Genomic DNA, 16,895 nt, shown 5'->3' on the forward strand with positions numbered 1-16,895 from the left:
CACCTTCAGGGGAGGAGGGAGAGGTGAACCAGTGAGTGTAGAATTGAACCCAGTTAGAGTCAGTGCCTTCAGGGGAGGAGACAGAGAGAGCGAGAAACCAGTGACGGTAGAATGTGCAAAGCACCTGCAATAATATCGATGAACTAGTGGCACCAATAAAGGTGCATGATTTGGATCTAATCACCATCCCAGACATGATTACATGATGATCTCTGTTGGGAAATAAATATTCCAGGGTACTCAATATATCCAAAAGACAGTCTGAATGGGAAAGGAGGAGGGGTAGCACTGATGACAAATGATGACATTAGGGATTAGTAAGAAAGGATCAGGCCTCAGAACATCATGAAATAGAATCAGTACAACTGGAAATAAGGAATAGCAAGAATCAGAAAATGCTGGTAGGTGTAATTTATAACAGTAGTTATACAACTGGACAGAGCATTCAACAAGAAATTATTGGAGCTTGTCACAAAGGCAATGTAATAATTGTGGGGGACTTTAATCTTCATATAGACTGGGACAATTAAATTGGCAGGAGTGGTCTAGAAGCTGAGTTTGTAGAATGTTTTTGGGACAGTTTCTTGGAGCAAAACATTGTGCAGCTAACTAGGGATAACACTTTCTTAGATCTCGTATTGTGTAATGAAACAGGGTTAATAAGAAATTCCATAGTAAAAGATCCTCTAGCAAGCAGTCATCATAATACAATTGAATTCCATGTTTAGTTGAAAGTGACATGCAGCAACCACAAACAAGAATCTTAAAGCTAATTACTTAGGCATGAGGGGAGAACTAGCTAAGGTGAATTGGATAAATAGACTGAAATGGTGGTAAATGAACAGTGTGAAACCTTTGAAGAAACAATTCAAAATGTTCAACAAAAATATATTCCATTGCAAAGCAACAACTCAGCAAGAAAGACCAATCCGTGGCTCACTCGGGAAGTTAAGGATAGTATTAGGTAAAAAGTAAAGTCTTATAATGTTGCAAAAAGAGTAGCAAGTCTGAGGATTGGGATGTGTTAGAGACCAACAAAGGGACACCAAAAAGTTGATAAAAAAAGGAAAGACATAGACTATGAGAGTAAACAAGCTAGTAACATAAAAACAGAGCTTTTGCAGGTATATCAAAAGGAAGAGAGTAGCTAAAGTATATAGTCTCTTTGAAGCAAGGACAGGAGAAATTATCATGGTGAATGAGGAAATGAAAGGCATTGAACAAATATTTTGTCTGTCTTTACAGTAGAAGACACAAGTTCCATACCAGAAATAGACAGTAACCTAGGGGTTAAAAAGAGTGAGGAAATTAAGTGAATTCACATCAACAGACAAAAAGTATTGGAGAAACATAAGAGACCAAAATATGACAAATCTCCAGAACTGATGGCCTACATCCTAGGGTTCTAAAAGAGCTAGGTACAGAAATAGTGAATGTGCTAGCTATGATTTTCCAAAATTCCTTAGATTTGGAAACGGTCCCATCAGATTGGAAGTTGGGCAAATGTTACACTGCTTTTCAAGAAAGTGGTGAGAGAGAAAACCAAGAACTACAGGCCAGTTATCCTAACATCAGTCTTTGGGAAAATAATGGAATCTGTTATTAAGGAAGTCTTAACGATGCACTTAGGAAAGCACAGTATGATTAAAACAAGTCAGCATGGTTTTACTAAATGGAAATCCTGTTTGACAAATTTTAGATTTTTGAGGCTGTAACTAGTAGGGTAGATAAAAGGGAACCAGTAAATGTAATATCCCTGGATCTCCGAAAGATATCTAATAAGGTGCCACACAAAAAGTTAATTGGTACGATAAGGGCTCATGGAGTTGGGGATAGATGTCTAATTGTGACCATGAAACCATTGTTCATTGTTGTAAAATCCATTTGGTTCACTAATGTCCTTTAGGGATGGAAATCTGCCATCCTTATCTGGTCTGGCCGACATGTGACTCCAGATCCACAGCAATGTGGTTGATTCTTAAATTATCTCTGAAATGGCCTAGCAAAGCACTCAGTTCAGGGGCAGTTAGAGATGGGCAATAAATGCTGGCCTAGCCAGGGACACCTGTATCCCATGAACAAATAAAAAAAAATGATTGGTTAACAGACAGGAAGCAACGAATCGACATAAACGGAGCATTTTCAAGGGAGCAGGCAGTAAATAATGGAGTGCCACAAGGATCAGTGCTGGGATGTCAGCTATTTACTGTCTACAATCGATGACTTAGATGAAGAGACAGAGTTTTTTTTATTCTTTCATGGGATGTGGGCATCGCAGTCCCTAATTGCCCTTGAAATGGCCTAACAAGCCATGTAAGAGTTAACCACATTGCTGTGGATCTGGAGTCACGTAGACCAGACCAGGTAAGAACAGCAGATTTCCTTCCCTAAAGGACATTAGTGAATCAGATGGGTTTTTACAACAATCGACAATGGTTTCATGGCCATCATTAGACTAGCTTTAAATTCCAGATTTATTACTTGAATTCAAATTCCACCTTCTGCTGTGGTGGGATTCGAACCCATGTCTCCAATGAAATACCCCAGGTCTCTGGGTTACTAGTCCAGTGATAATACCACTAGGCCACTTGTAATGTATCTAAGTTTGCTGATGATACAAGGGTAGGTGGAAAGGTAAGCTGTGAGGAGGACACAGATGTTGAAAGAGATGCAGACAGGTTAAGTGAATGGCAGCAAGATGGAGTATAATGCAGGGAAGTGTGAAGTTATTCACTTTGGTCGTAAGAATAGAAAAGCATATTTTTTTAAAAAGGTGTGCAACTTGTAAATGTTGATGTTCAAAGAGACTTGGGTGTACTTGGACAAGGAATGCAGTAGTTAACATGTAGGTACAGCAAGCAATTAGGAAGGAAAATGGCATGTTGGCCTTTATTGAGAAGGGATTGGAGCACAGCAATAAGGAAGTCTTGCTACAATATGTTCAGGATTTTGGTGAGACCACATCTGGAATACTGTGTGCAGTTTTGGTCTCCACATTTAAGAAAGGATATACTTGCATTGGAGGCAGTGCAGCAAAGGTTCATTAAATTAGTTCCTGGGATGAGGGGGTTGTCCTATGATGAGAGGCTAAGTATTCGCTGGAGTTTAGAAGAATGCAAAGTGATTTCATTGAAGCATATAAGATTCTGAAGGGGCTGGGTAGAGTAGACACTGAGAGATTATTTCCTTTGGACTGGGAATCGAAAACACAGGGCACAGTTTCAGGATAATGGGCTGATCATTCAGGACTGAGATGAGGGGAAATCACTTCACTCAAAGGGTTGTGAATTTTTGGAATTCTGTACCCCAGAGGGTTGTGGATGGGATAGACAGATTTTTGGCCTCCCAGAGAATCAAGGGATATGGCGAGTGGGCAGGAAAGTGCAGTTCAGCCATTCAGTAGAGATCAGCCATGATTGTTTTGAATGGAGGAGCAGGCTCAATGGTCCAATGGGTCCACTGCTGCTCCTATTTCTGGTATTCCTTAACACAGTCAGAGCCAGCAATGTTAGGGGAGGAGAGGGAGGGGAGCCAGTGAATGGAGAACTGAACCCAGTCAGAGTCAGCACCTTCAGGGGAGGAGAGAGAGGGGAAACCAGTGAGTGTAGAACTGAACCCAGTCAGAGTCAGCACCTTCAGGGGAGGAGAGAGAGGGGAAACCAGTGAGTGTAGAACTGAACCCAGCCAGAGTCAGCACCTTCAGGGGAGGAGAGAGAGGGGAAACCAGTGAGTGTAGAACTGAACCCAGCCAGAGTCAGCACCTTCAGGGGAGGAGAGAGAGGGGAAACCAGTGAGTGTAGAACTGAACCCAGCCAGAGTCAGCACCTTCAGGGGAGGAGAGAGAGGAGAACCGGTGAGTGTAGAACTGAACCCAGCCAGAGTCAGCACCTTCAGGGGAGGAGAGAGAGGGGAAACCAGTGAGTGTAGAACTGAACCCAGCCAGAGTCAGCACCTTCAGGGGAGGAGAGAGAGGGGAAACCAGTGAGTGTAGAACTGAACCCAGCCAGAGTCAGCACCTTCAGGGGAGGAGAGAGAGGAGAACCGGTGAGTGTAGAACTGAACCCAGCCAGAGTCAGCACCTTCAGGGGAGGAGAGAGAGGGGAAACCAGTGAGTGTAGAACTGAACCCAGCCAGAGTCAGCACCTTCAGGGGAGGAGAGAGAGGGGAACCAGTGAGTGTAGAACTGAACCCAGCCAGAGTCAGCACCTTCAGGGGAGGAGAGAGAGGAGAACCAGTGAGTGTAGAACTGAACCCAGCCAGAGTCAGCACCTTCAGGGGAGGAGAGAGAGGAGAACCAGTGAGTGTAGAACTGAACCCAGTCAGAGTCAGCACCTTCAGGGGAGGAGAGAGAGGGGAAACCAGTGAGTGTAGAACTGAACCCAGCCAGAGTCAGCACCTTCAGGGGAGGAGAGAGAGGGGAAACCAGTGAGTGTAGAACTGAACCCAGCCAGAGTCAGCACCTTCAGGGGAGGAGAGAGAGGAGAACCGGTGAGTGTAGAACTGAACCCAGTCAGAGTCAGCACCTTCAGGAAGAAGAGAGAAGGGATCCAGTGAGTATGGAACTGAACCCAGTCAGAGTCAGCACCTTCAGGAAGGAGAGCGAGGAGAACCGGTGAGTGTAGAACTGAACCCAGCCAGAGTCAGCACCTTCAGGAAGAAGAGACGGGATCCAGTGAGTATGGAACTGAACCCAGTCAGAGTCAGCACCTTCAGGGGAGGAGAGAGAGGGGAACCAGTGAATGTAGAACTGAACCCAGTCTGAGTCATCACCTTCAGGGGAGAAGAGAGAGGGGAAACCAGTGAGTGTAGAACTGAACCCAGACAGATTCAGCACCTTCAGGAAGAAGAGAGAGGGGATCCAGTGAGTGTAGAACTGAACCCAGCCAGAGTCAGCACCTTCAGGAAGGAGAGAGAGGGGAACCAGTGAGTGTAGAACTGAACCCAGCCAGAGTCAGCACCTTCAGGGGAGGAGAGAGAGGGGAACCAGTGAGTGTAGAACTGAACCCAGTCAGAGTCAGCACCTTCAGGAAGAAGAGAGAGGGGATCCAGTGAGTGTAGAACTGAACCCAGCCAGAGTCAGCACCTTCAGGAAGGAGAGAGAGGGGAACCAGTGAGTGTAGAACTGAACCCAGCCAGAGTCAGCACCTTCAGGGGAGGAGAGAGAGGGGAACCAGTGAGTGTAGAACTGAACCCAGTCAGAGTCAGCACCTTCAGGGGAGGAGAGAGAGGGGAAACCAGTGAGTGTAGAACTGAACCCAGTCAGAGTCAGCACCTTCAGGGGAGGAGAGAGAGGGGAAACCAGTGAGTGTAGAACTGAACCCAGCCAGAGTCAGCACCTTCAGGGGAGGAGAGAGAGGAGAACCGGTGAGTGTAGAACTGAACCCAGTCAGAGTCAGCATCTTCAGGAAGAAGAGAGAAGGGATCCAGTGAGTGTAGAACTGAACCCAGCCAGAGTCAGCACCTTCAGGAAGGAGAGAGAGGGGAACCAGTGAGTGTAGAACTGAACCCAGTCAGAGTCAGCACCTTCAGGAAGGAGAGAGAGGGGGAACCAGTGAGTGTAGAACCGAACCCAGTCAGAGTCAGCACCTTCAGGGGAGGAGAGAGAGGGGAACCAGTGAGTGTTGAACTGAACCCAGCCAGAGTCAGCACCTTCAGGAAGGAGAGAGAGGGGAACCAGTGAGTGTAGAACTGAACCCAGTCAGAGTCAGCACCTTCAGGGGAGGAGAGAGAGGGGAAACCAGTGAGTGTAGAACTGAACCCAGCCAGAGTCAACACCTTCAGGGGAGGAGAGAGAGGGGAACCGGTGAGTGTCGAACTGAACCCAGTCAGAGTCAGCACCTTCAGGGGAAGAAGAAAAGTGGATTGAAAGTAAGAATATTGGAAGACATGCGTTGTGCTTGATTTCAGCACAGGGAGGAGGGAGAGCGTGTGGGACGGGGATTTACAGACTGAGGGAACAAGAGAGAAAAAATGTTCCACAGAAACTAGAACTGTCCGGTTTAAGTTTCTATCCTGTACTGACAGTGATGGCTTTTGTAAACTCCTTTTACAGGTGGGTTAGAAGGGGAGGATTTGCAAACAGGAAAATCAAGCCAAATATCACATCAAGCTCTGACAGAGTCACTCGATTCATCCAGACCGGAATATCATCGGCCTTTGAATGTGGAAGGAAAAATGTTTGTCTGTTCTGTCTGTGGGAAAAGATTTCAAACATCAGTGTGACTGGAAAAGCACCGAGACACACACACACCCGAGTGAGAGTGTTCCAGTGCACTGACTGTGGAAAGAGCTTTAACCAGTTACAGAGCCTGAAAAAAAGTCACATCATTCACAGTGTTCTGTGTATGGACTAAATTTCAACTGATCATCCAAGCTGGAGAGACATCAGGGCACCCGGACCATGAAGAAACTGTGGAAATGTGGGGACTGTAGAAAAAGGATTCAATTACCCATCAGAACTGGATCTCATCTGCACAGTTACACTGGGGAGAGGCCATTTACCTGCTCCAGGTGTGGGAAGGGATTCACTCACTCATCCATCCAGTAAAAACACCAGTGAGCTCATCTGGCACTGCAGGGGTTGGATTCTGATGTTATTGCTGTTGTTAATCACATCCAACAACTTACCTTCATATAACGTTTTTAAGGTAGTGAAACAAAATTTGACATGGAGCCACATAAGGAAAAATTAGGGCAGATGGCCAAAAGCTTGGTCAAAGAGGCAAATTTGAAGAAGCATCTAAAAGGAGAGGAAGAGAAGCGGGAAGTTTTAGGGAAGGAATTCTAGAACTTAGAGATAAAAACAAGAAATGCTGGAATCACTCGGCAGGTCTGGCAGCATCTGTGGAAAGAGAAGCAGAGTTAACGTTCCGGGTCAGTGACCCTTCATCAGAACTAGAACTCTAGAACTTAGAGATTCGGCAGCTGAAAACACAACCAGCAATGGTGGAACAAACAAAACATGGGATGTGCAAGAGGCCAGAATTGGAAGATGCGGATGTCTTGGAGGGTTGTCGGGCTGGAGAAGATTACAGAGATAGGAAGGGGTGAGGCCATGCAGGGATTTCAGAACTAAGATAACAATTTTAAGATCGAGACATTTAGTGACCAGAAGCCAATGTAGTCCAGCAAGCACAAGGGTGATAGATGAACAGGATTTGATGTGTGTTAGGACACAAGCAGTGGAGTTTTGGACGATCTCAAGTTTACAGGGGGTAGAATGCGGGAGGCCAGCCAGGAGTGTGTTGGAATAATCAAGTCTAGAGGTAGAAAAGGCATGGATGAGGGTTTCAGTGGCAGCTGAGCTGAGGCAGGGACAGAGACAGGTAATGTTACAGAGGTGGAAATAGGCGGTCTTAGTGATGGCAAGGATATGTGATTGGAAGCTCATCTTGGGGCCAAATAGGGCACCAAGGTTGTAAAACATCGGGTTTAGTATATGTCGCCAGGCAGAGGGATGGAGCAGGAGGCTAGGGAATGGATTGTAGAGTGGAGACCGAAGACAATGTTTTCCCAATATTTAACTGGAGGAACTTTCTGCTCATCCACCACTGGATATCAGACAAGCAGTGCGATAATTTAGTCGAGAGAGGTGGTGGGGGGTAGATCTGGCTGTGACCAGCATACATGTGAAAATTAACACTGTGTTTTCAGATGGTGCTGTTGAGGGACAGCATGTGGATGAGATATAGGAGGGGGGCAAGGATAGATCCTTGGAGGAGACCAGAGGTAACTGTGCAGGAGTGGGAAGAGAAGCCATTGCAGGTGATACTCTGTCTATGATTAGATAAGAATGGAACCAGGAAGGTGCAGTCCCACCCAGCTGGATAACAGTGGAGAGATGTTGGAGGAGGATGGTGTGGTCAACGTGTCAGAGGCTGCAGACAGGTGGAGAAGGATGAGGAGGGAAAGTTTACCTTTGTCACATGTTACATAGGATGGCATTTGTCACTTTGATATGAGTCGTTTCTGCTCTGTGGCAGGGGCAGAAACCTGATTGGTTGGAGTTCTGGGAAAGATGGACATGGATTTTGGAGATGACAGAGCATTCAAGGATTTTGGAGAGGAAGGGGAGATTGGAGAAGGTGGTAGTTTGCAAGGACGGTGGGGTCAAGTTTTTTTTTGAACAGTGGGTGATGAAGTCATATTTAAAGCAGAGGGGGACAGTACCTGAAGAGAGAGAACTGTTAACAATATCAGCTAACGTGGGGAAGTTGGCTGGTCAGCAGTTTAGTGGGAATAGGGTCAAGGGAGCAGGAAGTGGGTCTCATGGACAAGATGAGCTCAGAGAGGGTTGAGGGGAGATAGAAGAGAAAGTAAAGAAAAATGTGGGTTCAGGGCTCAGGCCGGGGGTATCGTTCGAGGCAGTTTGACCTGGTGGGCTAGTGGAGGGAGGGAAACAGCAGAGGCAGCTGATTGGATGGCCTTAATCTGAGTGACAAAGAAGACCATGAGCTCCTCACACTTGTTGGAGGTGAGGATGGAGGAGACAGGGGAAAGGGAGAGCACTTCAAAAGAAATTAACTTGTGTTAGAGATGTTAAAAAGACTCAACACACTGTGTTTAACACGATGCTGATTTATGTGACACTTATCCAGAATATTAACGTATAACTAGGCTGGAGTTTATTAACAACGGCATTAATAGACCACAATGGACAGTGTTCAGTCCTGGATATGATTTAACAGGAGAATCCAACCATTATAGTTACTTGTAAACTCGCTGGTGTGTCAGCAAGTGGGATGCAGTAGTGAATCCCTTCCCACACATGGGGCAGGTGAGCGGCCTCTCCCCATTGTTACTATGTCAATGAGTCTTCAGCTCAGAATGGGAATTGAATTCCTTCCCATGCTCCCCACATTTCCATGGTTTCTCCCCAGTCTGACTGCGCTTGTGTTTCGACAGGCCAGATGGTCGGCAAGAAGCCTCCTCCACGCACAGAACACGTGCGCAGTTTCTCCCCAGTGTGATCACTGCTTTTTATCTTCCAAGTTCAAAATTCTGCGATGCTCAGGTCATAGTAAATTGGGCGATTCCGTCAGCTCCTGAAGAGATGCTTGCTTTGAGTTATTTTTTATTTATTCATGGGATGTGGGCGTCGCTGGCCAGGCCAGCATTTATTGCCCATCCCTAATTGCCCTTGAGAAGGTGGTGGTGAGCTGCCTTCTTGAACCGCAGCAGTCCATTTGGGGTAGGTACACCCACAGTGCTGTTAAGAAGGGAGTTCCAGGATTTTGACCCAGCGACAGTGAAGGAACGGTGATATAGTTCCAAGTCAGGATGGTGTGTGATTTGGAGGGGAACTTGCAGGTGGTGATGTTCCCATGTATTTGCTGCCCTTGTCCTTCTAGTTGGTAGAGGTCACGGGTTTGAAAGGTGCTGTCTAAGGAGCTTTGGTGCGTTGCTGCAGTGCATCTTGTAGATGGTACACACTGCTGCCACTGTGCGTCGGTGGTGGAGGGAGTGAATGTTTGTAGATGGGGTGCCAATCAAGCGGGCTGCTTTGTCCTGGATGGTGTCGAGCTTCTTGAGTGTTGTTTGAGCTGCACCCATCCAAGCAAGTGGAGAGTATTCCATCACACTCCTGACTTGTGCCTTGTAGATGGTGGACAGGCTTTGGGGAGTCAGGAGGTGAGTAACTCGCCTCAGGATTCCTAGCCTCTGACCTGCTCTTGTAGCCACGGTATTTATATGGCTACTCCAGTTCAGTTTCTGGTCAATGGTAGCCCCTAGGATGTTGATAGTGGGGGATTCAGCAATGGTAATGTCATTGAATGTCAAGGGGAGATGGTTGGATTCTCTCTTGTTGGAGATGGTCATTGCCTGGCACTTGTGTGGTGCAAATGTTACTTGCAACTTATCAGCCCAAGCCTGGATATTGTCCAGGTCTTGCTGCATTTCTACACGGACCGCTTCAGTATCTGAGGAGTCACGAATGGTGCTGAACATTGTGCAATCATCAGCAAACATCCCCACTTCTGACCTTATGATTGAAGGAAGGTCATTGATGAAGCAGCTGAAGATGGTTGGGCCTAGGACAGTACCCTGAGGAACTCCTGCAGTGATGTCCTGGAGCTCAGATGATTGACCTCCAACAACCAGAACCATCTTCCTTTGCACTAGGTATGACTCCAGTCAGCGGAGGGTTTTCCCCCTGATTCCCATTGACCTCAGTTTTGGTAGGGCTCCTTAATGCCATACTTGGTCAAATGCTGCCTTGATGTCAAGGGCAGTCACCCTCACCTCACCTCTTGAGTTCAGCTCTTTTGTCCATGATTGAACCAAGGCTGTAATGAGGTCAAGAGCCGAGTGGCCCTGGCGGAACCCAAACTGAGCGTCACTGAGCAGGTTATTGCTAAGCAAGTGCCGCTTGATGGCACTGTTGATAACACCTTCCATCGGGGTGGCGCAGCGGTTAGCACCGCAGCCTCACAGCTCCAGCAACCTGGGTTCAATTCTGGGTACTGCCTGTGTGGAGTTTGCAAGTTCTCCCTGTGTCTGCATGGGTTTTCTCCGGGTGCTCCGGTTTCCTCTCACAGCCAAAAGACTTGCAGGTTGGTTGGTAAATTGGCCATGAAAATTGCCCCTAGTGTAGGTAGGTGGTAGGGAAATATAGGTACAGGTGGGGATGTGGTAGGAATATGGAATTAGTGTAGGATAAGTATAAATGGGTGGTTGATGGTCGGCACAGACTCGGTGGGCCGAAGGGCCTGTTTCAGTGCTGTATCTCTAAACTAAACTAAAGTTCACTGATGATAGAGAGTAGGCTGATGGGGTGGTAATCGGCTGGGTTGGATTTGTCCTGCTTTTTGTGTACAGGACATACCTGGGCAATTTTCCACATTGCAGGGTAGATGCCAGTGCTGTAACTGTACTGGAACAGCTTGACTTGGGGCGCGGCAAGTTCTGGAGCACAGGTCTTCAGTACTATTGCTGGAATATTGTCAGGACCCATAGCTTTTGCAGTATCCGGTGCCTTCAATCGTTTCTTGATATCACGCGGAGTGAATCGAACTGGCTGAAGTCTGGCATCTGTGATGCTGCGGACTTCAGGTGGAGGCTGCGATGGATCATCAACTTGGCACTTCTGGCTGAAGATTGTTGCAAATGCTTCAGCCTTATCTTTCGCACTGATGTGCTGGGCTCCCCCATCATTGAGGATGGGGAAATTTGTGGAGCCACCTCCTCCAGTTAGTTGTTTATTTGTCCACCACCATTCATGGCTGGATGTGGCAGGACTGCAGAGCTTCGATCTGATCCGTTGGTTATGGGATCGCTGATTCCCAGCTGCAAAGTGTGAAAGAGCCCACAAAACACAAAAGCAGATTGTGAAATTAAGCCGAACAAATCTGGTAATTTATGGGGCCGGCATTAAGAAATCGTGACCATGAAAGCTGCTGGACTGATGTACAACCCCAACTGGTTCACTAATGTCCTTCAGGGAAGGGAAAACGCCTCCCAGTCTGGACGTACGCAAGACTCTGCCCTTTATGGGAGGAGAGAGAGAAAGAGCGGGAGAGGTAGAAGGGGCAGGGAGCGAAGGAGAGGGATTTCTTATATCTGCATCTCGACCAGAATGTTGACAGAACCCCCCAAACACTCAGCATTCAACATCTAGATGGACCAGGGTAGCCTGTGTATGCAAACGTCATAACCAAGTCACACGCCATCCTGACTTATCTGACATCCAGTACTGGATGAACAGAAATTTCCTCCATTTAAATATTAGGAAAACCAAAGCCATTATCTTTGATCCCCGCTAAAACTCCATTCCCTCACCACCGACTCCATCCCTCTCCATGGAAACTGTCAGAGGCAGAACCAGACCTTAGTAACATCGCCAGACTTCACCACTGCCTCAGCTCATCTGCCTCTGAAACTTACATCCATGCATTTGTCACCTCTCAACTTGACTATTCTAACACACTCCTGGCCGGCCTCCCACATTCTACCCTCTGTAAACTTGAGATCATCCAAAACTCTGCTGCCTGTGTCCTTACTCGAACCCAGTCCTGTTCACCCATCACCACTGTGCTCACTGGCCTACACAGGCTCCCAGTTAAGCAGCACCTCAATTTTAAAATCCTCATCCTTGTTTTCAAATGCCTCCATTCCCTCACCCCTCACTATCTCTATAATCTCCTCCAGCCTTACAACCCTCAGAGAGATCAGGGCTCATCTAATTCTGACATCTTGAACATCCCTGATTTTCATTGCTCCACCACTGGTGTCCGTGCCTTCAGCTGCTAAGGATATAATCTTTGGAAATCCCTCCCTAATCCTCTCCGCCTCGCTACCTCACCTTCCCTGATTCAGACACTGATTAAAACCCACCTCTTTGGCCAAGCTTTTATGGCTCAGTGTCAAATTTTGCTTTATAACACACCTATGAAACGCCTTGGAAGATTTTATAATATTAAAGTTGCTGCATAAGTACAAGTTGATGTTAACTTGGACATATATCACTGTTCCTTCATCATCACTGGGTGAAAATTCTGTAACTTCTTCCCTAACACCATTGTGGCAGTACCTTCACCACAGTAGGTGAGGTGAGAGTGACTGCCCTTGGCATCATGGCAGCATTTGACCAAGTATGGCATCAAGGAGCCCTACCAAAACTGGAGCCAATGGAAATCAGGGGGAAAATTCTCCACTTTGGTTGGAGTCATACCCAAGGCAAAGGAAGATGGTTGTGGTTGCTGGAGGTCAATCATCTGAGCTCCAGGGCATCACTACAGGAGTTCCTCAGGATAGTGTTCTAGGCCCAACCATCTTCAGCTGCTTCATCAATGACCTTCCTTCAATCATAAGGTCAGAAGTGAGGATGTTCGCTGATGATTGCACAATGTTCAGCACCATTCATGACTCTCAGATACTGAAGCAGTCCATGTAGAAATGCAGCAAGACCTGGACAATATCCAAGCTTGGGCTTATAAGTGGAAGGTAACATTTGCGCCACACAAGTGCCAGGCAATGACCATCTCCAACAAGAGAGAATCTAACATCTCCCCTTGACATTCAATGCCATTATAATCACTGAATCCCCCACTATTAACATCTTCGGGGCTAACATTGACCAGAAACTGAACTGCAATAGCCATAGTAAATACCATGGTTACAAGAAAAGGTCAGAGGCTAGGAATCCTGAGGCGAGTAACTCATCTCCTGATTCCCCAAAGCCTGTCCACCATCTACAAGGCACAAGTCAGGAGTGTGATGGAATACTCTCCACTTGCCTGGATGGGTGCAGCTCCAACAACACTCAAGGAGCTCGACACCATCCAGGACAAAGCAGCCCGCTTGATTGGCACCCCATCTACAAACATTCACTCCCTCCACCACCGACACACAGTGGCAGCAGTGTGTACCATCTACAAGATGCACTGCAGCAACGCACCAAGGCTCCTTAGACAGCACCTTCCAAACCCGCGACCTCTACCATCTAGAAGGTCAAGGTCAACAAATGCATGGGAACACCACCACCTGCAAGTTCCATCCTGACTTGGAACTATATCGCCGTTCCTTTACCGCTGCTGGATCAAAATCCTGGAACTCCCTTCCTCACAGCACTGTGAGTGTATCTACCCCACATGGACAGCAGCGGTTCAAGAGAGCAGCTCACCACCACCTTCTCAAGAGCAACTGGGGCTTGACAATATATGCTGGTCTGGCTAGTGATGCCCATATCCCAAGAATGAAGTAAATAAAAATCTGGGTATGTAAAATGGATTAAAAGCCACCACAGAAATAGTTGTTACTAAAACAATACTCTTTTATACTGAGTGGTTGGGTCTGTTTAACAACTTCATCTCCTCTGGAATCTGCCTCCTTTGACAGTCTCACATTGGAAATTGTTGGGTCTGACTGGGTCAAAATTACTCGGGATTAAACCCAGCAGCTTCTCTTCTATCTCCACTCCAGCTCAGACTGATGCAAAAAAAAAGAGACCTACACAGGAAGTCAGGAACGACTTCCACATCCAGCATCCTTACTTAACTCAAGAGTTAGGAGTAGGCATCGGCCATTTGGTCCTTCGAGCCTGTTCTGTCATTCAATAAGTTCAGGGCCTATTTGACTGTGGCCTCAACTTACTTTCCATCCTGTCTTGGTGTCATCAGCAAATTTAGCTACCACACATTCAGTCCCTTCATCCAAGTCATTGATATACATTGTGAAAAAAATTGAGGCCCCAGCAATTATTAATATAATTTATATATTTATTGATTATATATTTATTAACAGCATTTCAGCGATGAAGAGAGACTGGATAGGCTAGGGTTGTTTTCCTTAGAGCAGAGAAGGCTGAGGGGGGACCTGATTGAGGTATACAAAATTATGAGGGGCACTGATAGGATAGATAGGAAGAAACATTTTCCCTTAGCGGAGGTGTAAATAACCAGGGGCCATAGATTTAAGGCAAGGGGCAGGAGATTTGGAAGGGATTTGAGGATTTGTTTTCGCCCAGAGGGTGGCTGCAATCTGGAACACACTGCCTGAAGGGGTGGGAGAAGCAGCAACCCTCACAACATTTAAGAAGTATTTAGATGAGCACTTGAAACGCCATAGCATACAAGGTTATGGGCCAAGTGCTGGAAAATGGGATTAAAACAGATAGGTGCTTGATGGCCAGCACGGACACGATGGGCCAAAGGGCCTGTTTCTGTTCTGTATAACTCGATGACTCTATACACTGATCCCTGTGGCACTCCACTAATTACAGCTTGCCAACCCGAAAAAAAAAAGAAACATTTATCCCTATTCTCTGCTTCCTGTTAGCTAACCAGTCCTTTATCCAGGCTAATATGTTACCCCCTACACTATGTGCTTTTATCATGTGCAGTCACCTTTGATGTGACACCTTATCAAATGCCTTTTGGAAATCTTAAGTACAGCACATCTGCAGGTTCCCTTTTATCCACCTTACTTGTTACTTCTTCGAAGAACTCTAATAAATTAGTTCAACACGATGTCTTTTTCACAAAACCATATTCACTCTGTCTGATCCCATTCTGATTTTCTAAGCATCCTGCTATGACCTCCTTAATAATCAATACTCGTAATTTCTTTTTGACAAATGTTAGGCTAACTGGCCTATAATTTCCTGCTTTCTGTTTTCCTCCGTTCTTGAATAAAGAAATTGCATTTCCTATTTTCCAATCTGCTGGGACCCTCCAGAATCTAAGGAATTTTGGAAGATTATAACCAAAGCCTCTACGATCTCTGCAGCAACCTCTTTTTAGCCCCGAGGCCATCTGGTCCAAGGGAATTGTCAGCCTTTAGGTCTAATAGTTTTCCCAACACCTTTTCCCTGGTTATAGTGATTGTTTTAGTTTCCTCCCTCCCTTTCACTTCTTGATTTGCAAGTACCTTTGTCAGGTTTTGTAAGTCTTTGACAGTAAATAAAAAACCCACAAAATACCTGTTCAACGTCATTGTCATTTCCTTGTTTTCCCAGACTCTCTCTCTAGAAGATCAACATTAGCTTTAGTTACTCTTTTCTTCTTTGAATTCTTGGCGAAACTTATCCCGTTCTTAGTTCATTTTCTCTCATACTCTTTCCCTGCTAATTATATTTTTCGTCACTCTTTGCCGATTCTTAAAATCTGTCCAACCATCTGAACTACCACTAATCTTTGCAGATTTGTTGAGTGTTTCTTTAAATTTGATATTATCCTTAACTTCCTTTTTTTAGCCATGGATGATTCAGCCTTCTCAAAGAATCTTTCTTTCTCACTGGGATAAATCTTTGCTGAGAGTTATTAAACATCTCCTTAAAAGTCTGCCACTCCATCTCCACTGCCCGACCTTTTAACGAGCTTCCCAGTTCAATTTAGCTAGCTCTGCCTTCATACTCTTGGAATTAAATTTATTTAGGTTTAAACCACCAGTCTTAAAGCCTCAGTAGTTGTTGCAGCAACTACCGTGTAATCTCCCTGCTCAGCATAGTGGGGAAAGTCTCCGCTCGTGTCGCTTTAAACAGGCTCCAGAAGCCTGATTGGATGACCACCAAGGCTACTAAGTATCATCACCTCATTCCATGACAATATGAAAGGCACAATTCAGCATAGCGGTGCCTCATCAGACCCCTTTCCAATCCTGAGTGGCGTGAAACAGGTCTGTGTTCTCGCACCTACACTGTTTGGGATCTTCTTCTCCCTGCTGCTCTCACATGCGTTCAAGTCTTCAGAAGAAGGAATTTTCCTCAACACAAGATCAGGGGGCAGGTTGTTCAACCTTGCCCGTCTTAGAGCGAAGACCAAAGTACGGAAAGTCCTCATCAGGGAACTCCTCTTTGCTGACGATGCTGCTTTAACATCTCACACTGAAGAGTGTCTGCAGAGACTCATCGACAGGTTTTCGGTTGCCTGCAATGAATTTGACCTAACCATCAGCCTCAGGAAAACGAACATCATGGGACAGGACGTCAGAAATGCCCCATCCATCAATATCGGCAACAACACTCTGGAAGTGGATCAAGAGTTCACCTACCTGGGCTCAACTATCACCAGTAACCTGTCTCTAGATGCAGAAATAAACAAGTGCATGGGAAAGGCTTCCTCTGCTATGTCCAGACTGGCCAAGAGAGTGTGGGAAAATGGCACACTGACACGGAACACAAAAGTCCGAGTGTATCAAGCCTGTGTCCTCAGTAACTTGCTCTATGGCAGCGAGGCCTGGACAATGTCCGTCAGCCAAGAGCAACGTCTCAATTCATTCCATCTTTGCTGCCTCCGGAGAATCCTTGGCATCGGGTGGCAGGACCGTATCTCCAACACAGAAGTCCTCGAGGCGGCCAACATCCCCAGCATATATACACTACTGAGCCAGTGGCGCCTGAGATGGCTTTGCCATGTGAGCCACATGGAAGATGGCAGGATCCCCAAGGACACATTGTA

This window comes from Heterodontus francisci, chromosome 34, assembly GCF_036365525.1.
Source record: "Heterodontus francisci isolate sHetFra1 chromosome 34, sHetFra1.hap1, whole genome shotgun sequence".
NCBI classification, from domain to species: Eukaryota; Metazoa; Chordata; class Chondrichthyes; order Heterodontiformes; family Heterodontidae; genus Heterodontus; species Heterodontus francisci.